Source organism: Micromesistius poutassou (assembly GCF_964030765.1).
Source record: "Micromesistius poutassou genome assembly, chromosome: 10".
Taxonomy (NCBI): Eukaryota; Metazoa; Chordata; class Actinopteri; order Gadiformes; family Gadidae; genus Micromesistius; species Micromesistius poutassou.
The window spans coordinates 20,139,688-20,156,108 of NC_140280.1; the positions used below are offsets into that span (position 1 = coordinate 20,139,688).

Consider the following 16,421-nt stretch of genomic DNA (forward strand, 5'->3'; position numbering starts at 1 on the left):
CAAGTCATTAGGGAGCAAGTGAGGCATCTCAAGCAACTTGCTTGAGGAAGTCTACAGGTACACTGCGGACATTGTGAATTCATAGCCACTACACAATAACATATCCAGTTCACAATCCTGCCTACAATACACTAGTAAGGTAGGTAGTGTTAGGTAGGTAGTGTTAATGTACCTGTTGACTCCCATCCTATATAACACATCTTGGGTTGTATTGCAGGCAAATACATAATATAATGACTCGCATAATAATCTGCGAGTCACAAAGGCCTCCACCTTTATCAAATGTTCACCAAGTTATGTTAAAACTACTAACCTGTTATGTCACAAAGGCCTACATAGCGATCAATACTTTCACCAATTCCTGTCCGAACTGTGTGTGTGTGTGTGTGTTGGTATGTTGTTCTGCATAGTGATTTACTGCTGGATTGTTTTCAAATGACTTTGGTGAATCTTAATTTCAATACTGTACATTTTGAATAGGTTGAAGTATCCTTTGACATCCCATCACTTCTCCTCTAGCCAGCAGCCAGGTTGTTTGTCGCTGTGCCTAATGAGACCCTTACTTCCTATTTCATCACCCGTTGCTACGCCCACTGACTCGCCTGCTATTGTTTGGGTCCTTCACTTGACAAAAGCCCCGTTAATGAGTCGGGATGCTGCCCACCCACACTTCAGAACAAGTCTTTCTGTGGCTTCATCACTCCCTGCCTCTGGGGCGGCTTTCATGTGAGCAAACTGGACGGGCTTCAACACGAAGCAAGAAAAATGATAAACGTGTTTCCTCCTCCCTGACGCAAGGTCCCGTGCCACAGGAAAAGGGACGCCGCGGGTGTTAGGCGGCTGTGAAGACGAACATGGACACAGGGAAAGAGAAGGAGCGGGCGCAACTTGGGAGTTCATTCGGTCGGTATGGCGGCCTCCAAAAAAACGGACCCTTAGCGCTCAAACATTCCAAGTAACATTTCACGCCAATGACGCTCAGGATGGAATATGGCGCGTGCGTGCTCCCACTCCTCCACCCCTGCTATCGCTCTCCTGTTAACTGTAATCTCATTTCCCTTTGGGTTTCCTCACCTTTCCTTTCCCTGTTATCTTATTCTCTTCAATGCCATTGCATAACGCTCCTGCATTATGCACCTCCTGGCTGTGTGAGCGTGGAGGTGTCCCTGAACAAGACGCCTCACCCTGACTGCTCCTGAGGAGCTGGCTGACACCCTGCGTGGTCGACTCTGTCGTCGGTGTGTGAATGAATGGTTGTAAAACGCTGGATTGGATTAAAGCGTAAACATATCCACTAAATGTAAATGCAGTTTATCTTACCTTTTGGTTTTTCGTCTTTTACTTTCCTGCGTGGCACAGTCTGGAAGGTGCCACACCGTAGAGCGACCCGCGCATCCTCCTCCTGTGATCCTGCCACTAATCAGGTGCTAAGCAACAGCACCCAGCCCCCCCCCCACCCCACCCATGTCCTCTCCCCCCACGCCCCCCCATCCTCGTCCCAGACGCGGGCGGTGGCGCTGTGCTTCATTTTGTTGTTCTTTTTTTTTTTCTTTTGGGCCCTGCTAGTGTTAATTATGTAACCCAATTATACCATCACAGGGCTGACGCAGGGAGCCTAAATTAAAAGTGATTGGCTTCATTACAGTCGCCGGGTGCTGCGAGACGCGTTCGGGGAGGCCTATTTAAAGCCACTTCCCCCGGTGGAAAACATTCATTACGTTTTGGGGGGAGTGGGGGGAGGTTTTTTTTTCTCCCCTTCTTCGTCTTCTCCTCCTCATTTTACATATTTTTGCTCCATCCGAGGGGAATGTCATTATATTAGATTGTGTGAACTGTTACCGCATAGACGGCAAATATATTCAGCACCGCAAATTGAATTTTCGCTCATTTCCATTTGGATGCCAACAGAAGGTTGGATAAACCTGCAAGACACAGTCCTGGGTGCCGGTCCAGGCCTAGGGTCATGTTCACTGCATTCCTGTTGTTGTGCTGGTTGTTTTGGAGTTTAACCCCGGGCAAATTATGACTTGCTGGAAAGCCTAACAGAACATTTATTTTCCCTCCCTTCCTGCCTTTCTGTTGAGTTACACTCATGATGTACATACTGTGCTCTCTCTCCTTGATTGCTGTGCAAGTGAGTGGTTTCACGTGTACCTCAGTTCAGTACATCTCTTGATCGCAGTCACAAAAGACAAAACAACCAGTAAATGAAAACCCTCAAGTGTGCAAAAAACTCTTGATGGAAAATTATAAACGTTTGGAAAATGGGTTGGCAGATGGGCAAAAAAAGCATGGCAATAAAAATGCCCTGAATCAAAAATGAAATACAGTATATATGATGGAGCTGCTCAAAATTTAGAAAAGATATGTTCAATAGTATATCATAATTGAAAATGGTTTTGACAATTCACATCTGCTCTCTTTGTCTTCCTTCCTGTTTGTGTTTATCTTACACACAAACAACAACCCTGTGAGCGTAAACCAAATCCAAACTTTACTGTAGCTGTACGTTTAGTATGTTGACTGTGTTGTGGCAAAGGATCAAAGATCCAATCACTACAATCACTACAAAAAAAGACAAAAACAACATTATTTTCTTATTGAATTTGAATTGTGTTTAACCTAAAATAAACATGGGTCTGATTTGACAGTTGGATTGACAACACTCCCTCTATATCTGGCACCACACCAACACAGAATATTCAATCTTTGTCTGGGGGTGGATTTTTGAAACAGAGCAGCCTCCAGCAGAGCTCCTGCCTGCCAGTCAATTCAAGCGACTGTATTGAAAGTAGGTCAAGACATGTCGAAAGTTCAAATGCGGTATAGGCCTCGGCTTCTTTCCAGTCTGGCTTGTTATCCTCCATGTGACTACAAGGGCCAACAATACACTGGCTTCCTGTCTGGAAGCAAGGGGCTTTGTACACCAATCTGACACAGGCAGAGACTCTTTGCAACTCTGAACTTTAAGGCTTTCTTACTCATATATGTGCTATCACTTGTTTGTGATAGCGTTTATCCCAACTTCCGCCATTGTACCTCACTTTGGACAGAGACGCCAACATGCCGTGGAAGCAGGATAAGCTATCAGCTTCTGCGTTGCCATGGTTTTCCTATGGAGATCAGCCTTGAAGCCCAAACTAGCGTTTGACGCTACTCTGGGCGTAACCGACAGCTCAGACTCTCAAGCAATTTCAACTTTGACCCCGGTCGACGCTAACCTCTTAAAGCTCATCCAATCAGATGACAGCTTTGTTTAATGTTCTATAACCAACGGAATCTAAACGGCATTGGTAAACCTAAATAATATGAATATATATGAAAATATATGAATATAAATATGTGTCTAAGAAGTTCAAAGTGCTGAACTCCCCTCGGTTGGCTGGCGTTGGGAACACGGCCAGCCCACAGACCATCTACCACAGAGACTGGTGCACATTGTGCTGGAATGCAAGTCATTCAAAGGATTATGCACTGGTGCACGGCTCTCTCACGAGGCCTCCTTAAAGCCAGCGCTGTTCTCACGAGTGCCTCTCTGGCGCAAAACAAATCCTGAACTTTTTCTACCGTTTGTGTTTCTTCTGAGAGGGGCTGTGAATAGTGAAACACATGAGTAGAACTGTAAGTAAAATAACCAAATTAAACTTGCTTACATTAATTATACCCTGTTGTGACGTCCCCTAACCATCCAACTTATTAATAACACAGATGAAACCATGCTCAATGCTGTTCACTCAATGAGTTAGTTAAGCAAGGGATAATGTATAGAACGCCGGTCATTATCTGGAAATAAGCCCCGACAGGGTGAACCGGACACCGACGCGAAGTGGGGGGGTCTTGCCTCGCCCTGAAGGGGCTTATTTTAGATAATGACCGGCGACGTTCTATACATTATCCCGCTTACTACACGGCTACTTGCCAAAACGAAAAAATAACTTCACATGTGTCTTCAGGTGTGTCTTTTTACAATTACCATTGGTAGTGTTGATCAGCAGGGAAACAGTCCGCCAAAGATGTTGACATGAGTACTACTTGCAAAGTGATACGACAGACGTGAAAAAAATCCTCTTTCCTTGACAGCGGTCATTATATGCTTAGCAACGGTCATTATTGAAAAATAATTCACCACCGGAAGTCGGGGAGGCCCCTGCCAGTGAACGGAGCGTTCCACAGCGGAGAAGAGCCGTGTAATAACAATCAATAATTGGTTCCACTGCGAATAAAAGTCGTTCTCTGTGCTTTATGTCAACCTGCGGTAGTTTTTGCGACGGTATCCTGGTTCAGTCTAATAAGTCTAATAGGTTAGTCAAGTGGACAGAAGTACATACGTCCCTGTGCTAACAGTACTTATGGTAAGCAATGGATGCAGAGTCCGCACTACAAGGTTTCAGTCTAATCAGGCGTGTGTTCTTGTGACCAAGATGAGATAAGATAGTCCTTTATTAATCCCCCTTAGGAGAAATTGCAATTGCAGTGACCAGCAGTACAGTGGGAAAAGACAGTGCTAAACAAGAGTGTATAACTAACGTAGGATAGCATAAGAAACGATCCACTCATCACACTGTGCAATACGCAGTTTGGATCTGGACTAAATGATCATTGAAAAGTGGGTTCTGCTCATTTCTTCGTCCCCCAGAGGACAGGGGGCCCCCCGGGGCCACAGGGGGCCCCCCGGGGCCACAGGGGACCTCCCGGGGGCCACAGGGGGCACGTCAGACGTCGCTGACAGCGCTCCAAGTCTGTCTCAGGGTGTTTCTGCATTTGCTCAAAGCCTGCTCTTTTACTTTACTTCCACACATCTCCGAGGCTCTCCGTGTTTCGGAATAAATGGAATTATACCAGCCCCCCCCCCCCCGGAACGTCCAAATCAGCCCCCCCCCTGTGGGACCGGCAAATGAGTGGCTCTGCCTTTGATCAAGGGCCGACTCTTCCTGGCTAGACCCGCTGAGAGAAGGCAGAGGTGGTGGAGGAGGAGGAAGGACTTACTGTGGAGGAGGAAGCCAAAGAGACAGAAGACGAGGGCGAAGCGAAGGAGGAGGAGGCTGGCAGATAGGAGGGTGACGGGGGGGGGCGGGGTGGGGACGGGGGGGTCGTAAAAGAAGCCTTCAGCACGGTGTGAAGTCAGACAGTCACACATGCTGTGTATCTGGAATTAACAACCAGAGGGATCTATTAATATACCCCAACCAAACGTGATCCCAGCATAGGGCCACCAGCCGCCTCCGGCCCAGTTCGGCACCTTGAATTGTGGCGTGTATATGAATTAGCATTTATTTGCATACCTTGAACCAAAAACAATGGAGTGCAGCTTCTCTTCGGGAGGGTGTACTTCTTCTTGTTTTTTTCCTTGTCAATGTGGGTTTCGTTTGATACTTTTTGGAGATGACAAACCCCATGCCTAACCCAATTCCATGCACATCAAAAGGCAGTCTCTCTCTACACGTATCACATCACTCGTTCAATTACATTCACTCACAGAAGGCCTCCTATTTTTTTTTACACTTAAAAGAACGTACGACCCTTCTCGCCACACCTCTCACAGCACACACCCTTTTGCCTCATGTTGCTCTTTTCTTGCTCAAAATCCTTCCATTATATTTCAAAGTTTTCTTTTTCTTTCTCTCGCACCTCACCCAGCAACCCCTACCATCACCACCAACTCCCCAGCACCACCCCTCTTATATCCACAGCACGCGCACACCGCACGCACACAGGCACACGTGTGGTGTGAAGCAACACTGCCCCCTAGAGAGCCCCAGAATAGTCCATTGTGCATTAGCAGTACAAGTTTGCATTTGCTGCCTCACATGTGTTTGCTTGTAAATAGTGATCAGATTGAGTTACAGTTGGTCAAAATGTGTCTAACTTCCTGTAACCCTCTTGGTAGACCAATCATGCAGACATGAGGCACACAACTTTACTTAGTAGTTGGGTGCCAGAGACATAGCTACCAATTAACCTCACAAGACCAGTGTTCCCAGATCAGATCGGAGAGTTTCCAGCCCAAACCCAATCTAAAACCCATCCAAATCAATACAATACCTAAATCAAAGCCCAAATCATAACCTTGCCAGAAAACCGTGTACAACTGTAAACTATTAGGCTTTGTACACAAAATAAAACGCATTATATGAATAAGCTTTGTGTCTGCATCAAATAAGTAAGATCATTTATAGAACGCCGGTCATTATCGGGAAAATAAGCCTGACAGGGCCAACCGGACACCGACGCGAAGCGAAGGTTTCTTGCTTCGCCCTGAAGGGGATTATTTTCGATAATGACCGGTGACGTTCTATACATTATGCCGCTTATTACACGGCTACTTGCCAAAACGAAAAAATAACTTATATAACTACCAGCATTCGTAGTGTTGATCAGCAGAGAAACAGTCCGCCAAAGATGTTGATGCTTAGCAACCAAGTACGCTGGGGTTGATAAGTTACCGGACTACTTGCGGAGTGAAAAAATTCACTTTCATTGACAGCGGTCATTATATGCTTAGCAACGGTCATTATTGAAAAATAATTCACCAAGTCGGGAAGGCGCATGCAAGTGAACAGAGTGTTCCACAGCATTGAGAAGAGCCGTGTAATAACCACAGATAAAATGTAGATAAATAAGCTATTGCAACCCACAAAGAGTGAGTTGCAACCCACAAAGAGTGAGTTGCAATATACTGCCAACAAATGTGAGCCACAAACAAAGACCAAAATCCAAACTTTTTATAAACTATAGGATGGCCAGTTATTTAAATTGATTAGTAAATGGCTTTGAATGGATTGGTTTCAATTAACTAGTCAGTCACATTACAAATAGGCCTCATAAAAATTACTGGACCTTATGCAGAAACATGACAATGATGATTACGTGAAGGTAAGCAGGTCCTCCCTTATTCATAACAATGATTGATTGCAATTCACATCAATCATAGCTATATTTCTCAGAGTAAATGAGTCGGCATAATGAGTGTGCAGAAACAATGAAGTGTAAATTTTGTATTTGACCTTATGATGACGCCTTGTTTTGTAATATTGCCTTCATAATATTCCTAAATCCCTGCCAAATATTGACAAAAGCAGCTGAAATTCCCATATTGGGGAGGGGGAAAATGTTGTAGTGTGTGTGACCATCCTTCTCTACTGAAAGCAGAAGATATGTGCACGTAAGGCTTTTCTCAGAGGAGAATATGTTTTTACTTTACTCCAAACCGGAATCAGAATGAGCGAAGAGAGCGAGAGCATCACTAAGTGTCTTAGTCTGATGGCTGGAGGAGGAACACAACTTCAAAGACACTTAATCACAAAGTGAATCTGAAGAATATATTTATATATATTACATTTTATCCAAGCAAACCTGTTGGTAGTAGTTCTTCCAACGATCCAACAGTCAACCAGTTGGAGAACTAACCTGACTGAAAGTTATTTTTTAAATCACAACCCATTCGATTATGTTCCCAGTCAGTTATTTTAGATATGTATATGTAAAGCTCCCATTTGGTGAAAAGACTAGACTGTGTCGGGTTCTCTGACGTCTCTGGTACTTCCACAACGAGACTCGTAGTGGGGGTTATCTTGGCCATGGTTGGGAAGGAATTGGGGGAGAAAGGGATTGTTGCCCGGGATTGTCTCCCGCCAGAGCCCCGTTGCCGGGGTTCTACAGACACAGAAATGGCACGTTTTTGGAAAGCTCATTGTGGGACTGGCTCTCAGTGGCTGTAATTCTGCACCAAGGCTGAATTTCGGGAATGAGTCTTCAAATACTGTATTAGGGGCCACTAAAACCTAAATAAAAGCATCCATAAAGTAGCATGCCATGGGACCTTTAATAATGCCTTTGTAACCATGTCCACATGTCCACATGGCTCCTAGCATGATTCAGGTACAGTGACATTTATATAAATCTTTGCATTGGAATATTGCATGTGGTGAGGAAAGGGCATTAGCCACAAGTTTAAACAGAAGTAAAGAATTGGGATTCTTATTTATATTAAAAAGATCATATTTTGTGTGTGTCTGAGTGTTTGCGTTTGTGTGTGTCTGTTTCAAATTAGCGGGGTCAACTTGTATCTCGTTCTAACAAGCTTAGCGGCTATGATCCACTCTCTCTCTCTCCACCTTTCTCTGTATATCTCCCTGGCTATATTGTTATCCCTGTTCACTTCCAAAAAGTGCTGCCAACTCTCACCATTTAACACCAATGGTGACCCTCTCTCCATCTGTCTCTGTGATGAGGTGTCTTTCTACAGATGTGCAGGAGCCTGTGAGGATTGGGCGACCAGGTCACCAGAGCAACGCTTAACGAGAGGATCCCACACGACGGCACACGGCAGAGAGAGCAGAGTGGAAGGATATGGAAAGGGAGACTAATAAATGTCACGGCCGCGTTCCCGCGGCCACCAGCTAATTCACCTCAGCGGGGGCACCTGTGTGTCATCAGGAGGATCCCTTGTTTTGGACGGGTGTTCAGAGTGGATGCTGAAGGCCGGACTGAACACACGCATGTAGGTCAGTGGAAGAATGTTACGCAACAAATGTGTTGCAGTTTGGCTTTTCACCACATCGCCACGGAGATGCCGGCCTCGGAGAAGCCAGGCATTGCCTAACACCTAATGTTTGAGACCTTTTTTTAAATTATCACAAAGAAATGTTTCCTTAGAATTACCACAAAAGAATGATGAAGAATGAGGAGGAACTTGGAAGCAAGCAACACTTTTACTTTATTTTCTGTAGCCAAGGCACAGCCGTACCTAAATACCCTAACATTTATATTCTGTGTCATTAAGCCGACACTTTCCTCCAAGGCAACTTACCGCTTCTTTTTACATGCACGTTGTTAATGAGAAGATAGGGTTACACGGTGGACACCGGGACAACGCCCATAACCAGAGGTGCATCACGCACTCCCTCTTCTATAACGTTCTCCCCAGGACGGCGCTGCTTCAGAGCGTTGTGACCCGTGCTCTGGCCGTCGGCCCCTGGCAGCTAAGCGGTAGTTAACCGCGGGACACGGGGCCCCGACCCCGCTGCTCCCAGGGCCCCTGGACCCCGCCAGGCGGACCCGATGGGCCAATCATTGATGGTGATTGGTGTCACGACATTGATAAGGAGTTGTTCATGCGGGGGAAAGTAGTTGTGGGGATTTATTAGGATTTTATCTTTGATGAGTAAGGGAATAAAACAGAAAGTAAAAGTAAAGGAAGGTTAAAAAATGTATTTAAAAGATTGGTTGAATTTGAAAAATATTCTAGCATTAGGGATAATATAGGGATAATAGACATATATATATATATATATATATATATATATATATATCAACATTAATCTACTGCACTTACTGGTTGAAAGCTAAGTGCTTTTCTTCTTCTATCATACTTACTGCTGTGCAACAATGACGAAAAACTTTAAACTAAGCTAATCTATGATTAAGAACCCAACCTCAAAAATGTGTTGGGCAGTATTGCCAAGGGATACTGTGTGGACCAGTGAGAAGCCAAACAAACATTTAAGAGGGGCTGGTGCAGCACCCAAAAATGCCCACCGCTGATAGTGTCCTGGAGATGAATGGCTGTAGCCAGTGATCCGGCCAGGGCTCTTAAGAGGCTTGTTAGACGCCTTACACAGAGTTGACCCCTGTACTACTCACAACACTCCCCAGAAGCTGCTGTTGGTCCTCTAAAGCTGCACGGGGCTGACAGTGTGGAAGCACCGGCCCAGAGGACCTACAAATTCACCCATTTTTGTATTTTTTTCATATTTTAAACCTTTTTCATTACTTGTATTTTGTTTTGACATCAATTCCGCCATAGAGGCCGTCCTTCTTTCCATCTGAACTTTACGATAACATCTCCATTTCATGCTGACAGCGATCTGCTCTTAGGCTATATTTTGAAAGAATTTATTCATTTCTTTGAAATAAAACGAAAACAAACACTGAAAAACTTGAATGCTGTGAGCATTTGGGAATCTGGAACGCAAGAACGCTGCTGGCAAAGTGACTGCTGTGTTATCAACTCAGATCAGATGCAGCCACTCTCAACTCCAAGAAGCCCAGTGTCCATTAAATGAGACCGGGTCGGTTGTTGTGTGTGGTGTGTGTGTGTGTGTGTGTGTGTGGTGTGTGTGTGTGTGTGTGTGTGTGTGTGTGTGTGTGTGTGTGTGCAGCTCAGTCCCATGCCTCAGCCATGACTTTAAATCCTTTTTATTTTTACTCAACCTAAAAAGGATCAACTTTCCACACTCATTTAGGGATATTATCTCTTATATCAACTTTTTGAGATGAGATATTCCAAGGAATTTTAGAATGGATTAAGTTATTGCCGATTGGAGAACACATTCTGTTCCGTTGCGATTTCATTTGTTAAACAACTGGTTGTTTCTTGGAACTCTTTAAGATTTACAAACTCTGAATACAAAATAAACAATGGTAAATAATGTATTTAACGAACAGTGTTTGTGTATGAAGCTTCCCTGCATCTGAAATGCCAGTGATATATTAACAAAAGCATACATGAGTTGATGTGGTTTATATGGATGTAAACATATGATAGACAGAGGAGAAGGGCAAGGAGGGGTGCCTGGAGGAGTCAGGGGACTACAATCATCTTTCTATGATTGTACTTGTCTAGGAACTGAAGGTCTGATTTGAGAGTTGTAAAAAAAACGTTTAATAAATGACCCATAGAACATCCCTAACCTCTCTGCTACCTCCTGAGAAGTGTTGCATTCACGCACCTGTGGAAGACAAATGGATTGAACCAATCAGGGAGGAGATGCCCTGATTAGCCAGGAGTGGACTCAAATCTAAATTGGGTGAAGCAGGCAAAGTTAAAAGATAAACTTGCTGTGAGAAGGTGAAACCCTCCCCCTTCTCACAGTCTCACATAAGAGAAACTATTGTTATTATTATTATTATTATTATTATTATTATTGTTATTATTATTATTACTATTATATTGTGTATATATATTATAATTGGGATGGTGTGAAATTGGACTTCCGCCACAGTAGGGGGCAGTGTGGTAATGAAATCTCAGGATCATGCCATCAGGGAATAGCCCAGGGGATGTTGATATAAACAGCTGTTTGGTAAATATCTATAGGTTGTGCACAAGGTGTGGGTATATATATATTTGGTGATTGTTTATTTAGTGTCATGTTTATTTTGTATTCACACAATGTACTTTCTGGTCAGTTATGTAGAATTGGTAGCTTCAGAATGTTCCCCCAACTAGTGGTATGGCCCATACGGCCTTGATTGGTCCAATGCATTTCCCTATTTAAGGGCTGCCTCATTTGGTGTTCGGGGGTTGAAGGTGGTGCTGGCTTGATGGGAGGCCAGTGTGAGAGTGGTATGTTTTGGTTAGGCAATGTTATGCTATCTAAGTTGTGCTTGCTGATTTATGCAGTCACTTTCTTTTCTTTTGGAACTTTGCTTTATTTTTTTGTGAATGTTTTTGAAGAAAATAAAGCTTCACTTTTTTTTGCCCTGAGACAATTGCCCTCATTTTTGCCCACACTCTCTGAATCTGGTTGGCCAAATCCCAGATACGTGGGGTGACCACGCCGGTCCCTCACACTTGCATATAGCATCATTGATGGTGTCAAAAAAAGTGACAAATATGTGATACTTTTACATATGTAAAATATGTGATACACAAGACATTTCAAAATGTCTCGTAATGGATCATCAACATGACACACCTAAAGAGCAAACAATGTGGGAATCTGTCCATCATACAACTAAACCTTTGATACTTTTTGATGAAGTGGACGCTCCAACTGGTTTTGTGGTAGAATTAGCATATACATGCTGTGCTAAGCCCATGCCGCTTCTACAACCTCTGCTTTTAGATGAACAGAACCCCATTTCAACTCCTGACTGGGTTCAAAGATGGATCGAAAGATATAGAGAGAGGGTCGCAAACCCTGGGAGAATGGCAGAGAAACTCTACAGATAGATTATACAACAGTCTGACAATCTGTCTCAGTGGATAGTTTTGCCCTAAATCTTCTTTTGGGAATGTGGAAATATACCACAATATTTTTATGGAGATATTTCTGAATTTTCTGTGGAAGGATCACCATATACAGAACAGACAACATTATGATGGTGACAGTTTCTGGGTGGTTCACTCCGTACCTTTCGGTAGCCTGATTACCTGCTTTTATTCCAGGTGAAATAAAACTTTTACAGCTGCAAAATCATCACATTTGACAATGTTTTGGTGAAAGATGGTCTTTTGGGTGCCGTCACAGCGCTTGCCACGGACCAGTCACTTGGTTTGGAAAAGTTGAATGGATGAGCCTATACTCCAGACAACTTTTGAGAAATTAGAATTAAATGCAGTGTATGGGTTTTGTCTAACTTTTTAGAATCTTCTAGGGGCCTGTTACGTTAACATATTCAAAGATCCTGGCAAACTAGATATTTTTACATTGAATAGAGGATGTTTTTAAAGGATCTGTCTCCCCCAGCCAATCAGCGTAATGTGTTGATTGAGTCAAACATGGCAACCTCATGGGTCATGTGACTCTAGCAACGGTTTTAGAACTATCCCGGCTCTAAAATTGCTGTGTTTTGTCCCTTATTTTATTATTGGTGTGAACTGGCCTTAAGTCTGGGTTTATAATCGCATTATAAACATTTTTAAACCAATTGTGAGTCAATGTTAATATCCTTTAAATTGTTTAACTTTAAAGAGCAAAAAGGTCGGTAACATGGCAGGAATATTGGTAATAATCAAAGGTTTTTCTCTCTTGAAGCCTTATGCATTCTATTCATCATGAGCCACAGAAGAATCATTTCCAAATTGGTCTTGCATCTGGACAGCCATTTGATCAAATCTTTCCAGAGAACTAAGGAGTTGTTAACGTTGATAGTGTTATTCTAAACCAGGCCTGTAAGGCATATGTCTTCAAATGGAAAGAAAAAAGAAAATCAACATTTGGCCACCATGGTGTACACTGTAGCTCTAAATTGAGTTGTTGTTTCACCCCTTTTTAACTTTTAACATGCATATTTAAAGAAGTACATTTAATTTGGAAATGTGAGGTCAAACAATCCCACTTCCAACTCAACACAATAGATAATAACATTCTTTACAAATAAATAGAAAACAAAGATAAAAACAAAGAGCCACCGGAGAGATACACAGTGCAATGGCAGCGGAGGTCATAAAGTTTACCCAATACGCTGAATCCATTTGATCTGAGGTGAACTGAGAGGGAAAATCCTGGATAAGAGTCAGGAAAATGACTCTGTTCCACATGTGGTTGTTAACAATCAAGCAAACCAGCTGGACTGTAACTGGCTCCAAATGTTGTGCTTTCACTTTGTCCCCCCAGGATAGTTCTCCACTACAGGGACCTGCTTTCTGACCGCCATCTTATTCCAACATGATGACACGATCAGAGAGAAACACAAACAAGGGAAGAAGCAAAGAACCACACAAATCAATATGCTTGAACCATGGCAGCTCGTGCTTTTGTGGCAGTTTTGTAGTGGTGGGTAGTCAAGGCGTTTTAAATGTCCTTGCTCACATTGTTACATGGCCTTTCCAAGCTGGGAAAAAAGACGGTTTTGACCCGGATCCAGCTGTTCAGGAAATGTATTGATTACGTGAATCACATTTGAATCACCACAGGCTTGTGGAATTAATTTCCATCCCACTCAGTAAGCTGTTGAGTTGCTGTTTTTGTTGGCACATTGTGATCTGAGAGGCTCACACCAGGGCTACCTTTAGTGAGCCACCATTTCAACACCAACCATCCATGTGAATGTTTCCAACATGACATTTACTCCTATCTACCTGACCCGCTGTTTCAGCGGGAACTGTTATTTGGCATTAGAGAATAAATCGGTGAACTTTACGATAACAAAGGTTAGGCTGAAGTGTGTGTGTGTGTGGGTTTGTGTCTGTGTGTGTGAACCAAGGTATTTTAATGTCATCTTGAGAAAAAAATGGTAGAGAGAGAGACTGTCCACAGTCCACCATTTAATCTTCTAAAGAAAAGGTTTTACATGCAGAATTGGAGTTTATAGTGTTTCTCGATATACATATTGTCACATCATGCCTGGTCATGAAATGTACATCATGGATTTTAACTAATACCATTTACATTTCAGACCAGGCCTCCTCATGCTTCTACCACTGCAAGCTCACAATGTAACCCAAGTCCATGTGGAATAAATTAATGAATGTACATAGAATGAATATGAATTATAAATGTATATGAAGAAAATTATTCTTTCATTTATTGATAGATCCCAACGCTACAGGCATTTTAATAATAATAATAATAATAATTTAATATATAATATGCAAGCCAGGGACTAATATCCTTCCATCAGTGACGCACATGACAGTGATGAAGCAGAAAGCCCAGTGGGAATAATGGCCACCGTATGCCAGCCAAGTGTATATATATACACACACATATCCCTCCAAGTGAAATCCTTGGTTTTCATATAAATCTATGACAAGGATATCCCATAGATGGATTATGCAGAACCTTGGCTTAATCTAACTGCATGTATTTGCCGATGGGATGGAGCACATGGAGACGATAACCACTCCGCACACACACACACACACACACACAGGACGCCCCCTCCTCCCCCAGGGATCTCTGGGGCTCTGCAGGGATCAGACCCGGGCCTCACACAACACCACACTGCTCCGCCACCCTGCGTCTGACAAGAAAGAAAGTACTCATGACAGACCATAATAATACACCAGAGAAACACGAGTCTGCCTTGGTTGTAACACAAATCTCTGCCATTTCAACGAAAAAGTGGGTTAGACTCTGTGTAGCGATAGAGACGAGAACTAGAGCGCGACACGCTCGTTCAGAACGTTTGTTTTTACGATTGGTGTACATCTGTAGGAGGGAAGGGAAAACTGGAGATTAGACACAAAACCGGGAGAAAACAAGCAGAGAGGGTAGAGAAGCCCGCTGAATAGACACAAGTCCAACTGTGAAGACAAAGCCTCGGTCTGTAATGCAGAAGGAGAGAGAGAGATGAACAGAGAGAGAGGCAGCAACAATGCTATACTGTATTCCAGACCAAATGTACTTAGTGGGTAAATGATACATCTGTTGAGAGAGTGTGCGATTAGACACACACTGGAGCCATGCTGTTAATCAAACACACACACACAAAACACACAAACAAACACACACACACACACATATATACCACCCACACACAGATATACCACACACAAAAGGATATACCACACACAAGCACACACACAGACACAGGAACACAAAAAAACACAACACACACAGAAACACACACTAATACACACACTCACAGAAAACAAACACACACACACACACATAAAACATAGTTGACACACAAACACACATTTTAACACACATTTAACACATTTAAAAAATGTCTTAATCCTGTTTCTACATTCTCATACTGGGTTGGAGTAAATTAGTATGAACACACACACACACACACAAATGTGCACTCATGCACACACACATTACCCTCTAAGGGGTACACAGGGGTACACTCTGAGTTAGTGACATTCTATTTTCAATATTCTGGAGGAACGTGAACTATCCGTATGGGGACATTTTATCCCTCTATAAATGAAAAAGATCATCTTTAATGGCTCGCTTAACAGGTTTAATGACCGGATTTCTCCCTTTTTGTTAAATAATAAAAAAAATAATGAAGGAAACACACCAAAAGAAAACTTTTTTGTGAGATTTATGAATCAGATATTGTCCAGGAACAAGCGCTAGGGATACGGCGGTTATGCTGTCGTTCGTCTGTGTTTGGAGTCGCTTTCCATAAAACCCAGTCATGATTCAGAAAGTTTCAGACACGGCAAAAGGTGGTTGAAGAGGTGGGTACATGATGTCTTGTCATGAAGTCATATTAGAACACTTATGGGCTTAAAAAATGATTTGTGGTTTGATGAGCATCTGTTGCCTTGATGTTTAGAGTGGGTTGACTGGTTTTAGTGGGTTGACTGGTTCTTCAGAGCAACTGAACGAGTTGGCTAAGTCCCACTGTTGTTATTTACAAAAGGTGAATATTCTAACATTACACCACAACCGCATAATTAAGGACGATAATTCTAGCAGTTAATGCTGTTAAGAATCATGCTCACGTAAACACGCTGTATTTTCATTGGTGGTCTTGAATGGGAATTGCTTGTCCATATCATTGCTGATTCTCCTAGTTTTGCTTTGTTTCATGGGCAACGTCAATGTTGAATTGTTTACAGAAGCACTTTTGTCCTCAGCTAACCAACCAACAACATAACCAACCAACCAACCAACCAACACCAACACAAGTGAGGCTGAGAACAAACAAAGCATACTGTTGCGATGACGGCCGCGGGCGCCGAGTCCGGGTGCCGCAAAGGACCCTGGGATGCGGCCACCGGCCACCGAGGC

General features: G+C 43.1%; 1 pseudogene across 1 annotated transcript in view; it reads right to left on the bottom strand.

Annotated features, from left to right (window-relative positions):
• LOC311354494 overlaps positions 1 to 10,149 on the bottom strand; it is a 208,645-nt pseudogene extending 198,496 nt beyond the window's left edge. The window contains exon 1 of the transcript in view: positions 10,068 to 10,149. The product of the transcript in view is annotated as an uncharacterized misc_RNA (transcript). The remainder of the gene's footprint in view (positions 1 to 10,067) is intronic.
• Between the last annotated feature and the right edge of the window lie 6,272 nt (positions 10,150 to 16,421).